The sequence below is a fragment of the Haliotis cracherodii genome, unplaced genomic scaffold (assembly GCF_022045235.1).
Source record: "Haliotis cracherodii isolate W230 unplaced genomic scaffold, xgHalCrac1.p SCAF_28, whole genome shotgun sequence".
Lineage (NCBI taxonomy): Eukaryota > Metazoa > Mollusca > Gastropoda > Lepetellida > Haliotidae > Haliotis > Haliotis cracherodii.
The window spans coordinates 1,614,041-1,617,500 of NW_027266284.1; positions in this window are offsets into that span (position 1 = coordinate 1,614,041).

Consider the following 3,460-nt stretch of genomic DNA (forward strand, 5'->3'; position numbering starts at 1 on the left):
GTTTACTTGGAAACACGGATACATATAATACAAGTCAAAATAAGGAATTGCATCGGACATCAGTTTCGTCACTGATGCGTCAAATTTGGAAATGTCTTCCACATGTCTACCAAAAACGTTTTGAAAGCTTTACTGAGGCCTTGAATGTTGTAACCTTGATTAAACAACTCGTATGACACTCTTTGAACTCTTCGTTGACTGAACATGCTCGATTGTACCTCAAAACATGAACGGAAAGTTGACTATTGGGAAATCGAAGTCATCCCTCTCGTCATACAGTTTTGTGCAGAGTATATTTCGCACTTTACATCTTTATGCATAGATCTAAATATGAAACAGATGAGGTGATGTCACTGGTTACTTTTATTTATAGATCAAATGGGTAAATCAGTGGAAGTGAATTGCCTATTTGATGGTTACTGAACGATATTAGATCATCGATATACCTGAAGCTTAAGTTAAACTTCTTGGCCAAATTACCTTGTTTGGACTTTGTCAATCCGAGCAGAAAGTCCGATTCATGTGCATAAAGAAACAGATCAGCAAAGAGTCGAGCGCAGTTAGGTCCCTGGGGGATGCCTACTTCTTGCCTATATGTCTCATCCCCAAAACTTTACATAGAAGTCATCATGTCAAACAACTTAAGAAATGTAGTCTGTAGGTTTAGAGATCATTTAACGGATATTGCAATAAATTCCTGCCCACATAAATCAATTCCTAAACTTTTACGACTTTGTCCATGCTAAGGATGAGTACTATATTCTGTTTGTATGTAACGAATATAATGTTCTCAGAAAGATATTTTTGTGTTAACAGAATGAATTATCTTTCGTTCGACGTATGGCCTCTCAGTTGGACCCTGTAAACATCAATATAGCTTTATTCTTGAAACATTCCTTGGAGTTGAGAAAGCTAGTGATGAGTCATTTAATCCACTAATATTTGTATTCATATTGCATTATATTTATACATGTATGAACATGTATATTAGTTTAAACATATGTTATTCTCATGAAAAGGATTGGGTACAAGTTATTACAACTTAGAACGCCCTCTCCCATAGATTTACATGTATGCTTATTTACCGTTAATAAAGTAAATGACAAAAAGGAAATAAAATAAATAGAGAAACCTATGTACATTCACATTGCTCACTCAAACCTTTTTTGTTTTTTTAATTTATGTGTGTACATTCCTAAAAATGCTTTTCGTTCACATGATAAGTTAAATTGCATTGCCAACTAGCATCGGGTAAATATTTATATCAAAAGTATCTTTCACAATTAACAATAGTGGGTGCAGCAATTTGTTACTAGCTGATTTAAATAAAGGACATTCAATGAAAAAAATGATGTGAACTTTCACATGGGCTGCATCATCGTCATTTTGGACCTTCGTTTAAACGTTTTCTAAATAAGTCATATTTTAATTCACTGTCATCGTGTCTTAATTGTGTATGTATTATGTTAATTTTTCCTTAGACCATGTGAGAAATATGATGGAACTGTAGATCTATCTGTTCTTAAACTGGATTTAAATCGAGGGAATGTTTCAATATTCCTTTGCTGAATAGGTGATGTATTCCAGAATTTGATAGCGGATGGTATACACGAGGATTCAGATAGTTATTAATTCAGATTAAGTGTACCTACTGTTGCAAATATTATGATGATGTACAAGTCACACACAAATACACACATGTATCGGAACATAAACAAACATCATACCAGCATATCACACACACGAACAACCATTTGATCGATGTAATCGTTAAGAAGACATATTTAGGCTTTAAATCTTTTAGATTTTGCAATGAACAAATGCACAGATTGTACAATAGCAAGGTTAGTATCACTAGATGTAGCATTTCCATATAATACTGAATCCAAGTCATATCCCTTTATATAGCAGTACATATTGTTCCGAAGATTGTTGTAGTTGCGACATGAAAAGAAGTAATGTTTTAGGATCCTTATAATGATATCCACAGGAGCAGGTAGTAGAATCATGAATATGTCTATGATATTTATATGCATTTAAATCACTGCATCCTAATCTGAGGCATCAATGGATAATTTGACAGAAACGGGTACCATAGTCTAAGTTGAAGCTAAATGTTTTAGGATTTTCTGTCGTGGTGATACATTCAGTGAAGTCACTTACGGTATATTTTGACTGAACATTATCCGGTTATTAAGGTATGAAGGTGTCACATTGTTATATATTTTATGATTTGACGTTTTCTCCTACGCTCTGATAAGGGCTCCCAGGAAGTTTCTTTGGTACAACCGACCCAAACTTCACATGCATATTCAAAATGTGGCCTAATAAACTTTACATAAATCTTATTCAACACACCACGGCAGAGCATATATTTAAGCTTTCTCATTGAATGAAAGATCTTTGGTGTTTTAACAATTGAATCAATATGACATGACTACTTACCCGATGACGACAATATAACACCCAGATTTTCGTGTGTTTTAACATTTTCAATGCTTTCATTATCCAAAAATAATTTCTCTGCGGCACTTTTGTGGAAACAAGAATTTATTTTGTTTTGCTCGGATTATATAGAATTAGCCAGTCTTGAGCCCATTCATTAATTTTGTTTAAATGCTATTCATAGTAGTTTCTATATATTCAGTGTTATTAGATAATATGCCCAGGGATGTGTCATCGGCAAATGATCTTGTTGCAATTTCAATTTATCAGTAATATCATTGATGTACACAAGGAACAAGAAAGGGCCTAGTACCGATCCCTGTGGCACACCAGCTTTTAACCCTTCAGTGTCAGACAATGTTCCATTTAAAAAACCCAGATTGTTTGCGAGCTGTTACGTAATCAGCTAGCCACTCTAATAATTCATCGTTTATACCATAACATGACAATTTATATATAAGCCCACTGTGCCATACTCTATCAAACGCTTTTGAAATATCGCAGAATACCATACAATAGAACGCTTTGTTATCGACTTGTAACACACTTGATTATATAATTCCACCAGTTGGTGGACGGTCGAATGACCGGCTTTGAATCCTGATTGGTATTTGTACAGAAACGATTTCTCATGAAAACAATTGTGAAAGTGCTTGAACTCGTTCGAATACTTTCACGATACACGATCAAAGATATTGGTCTATAATTTGAGCATAGGTTTGGGTTACCTTTTTTGAAAAGTGGCATAACATGAACTAAATTTCCGACTGGGCCACCCGTGCCCCTCAATGAGATATTAAATAATAGACATACGACTTCACTTAAAGATGCTACACTACGCGTTAGAATTTTATGACTTATGCGATCTGGGCCCGAAGCTTTATTCCACAGGGAGAGACTTTATTATTTCACTTATTTCATATACGCTTATTCGCAATGTGCTAAATGTTTTATCTGTACGCTTTTCAACATTTGGTAATCTCTGCGCATACCTGCGCAGAGGGGGAATAGATAA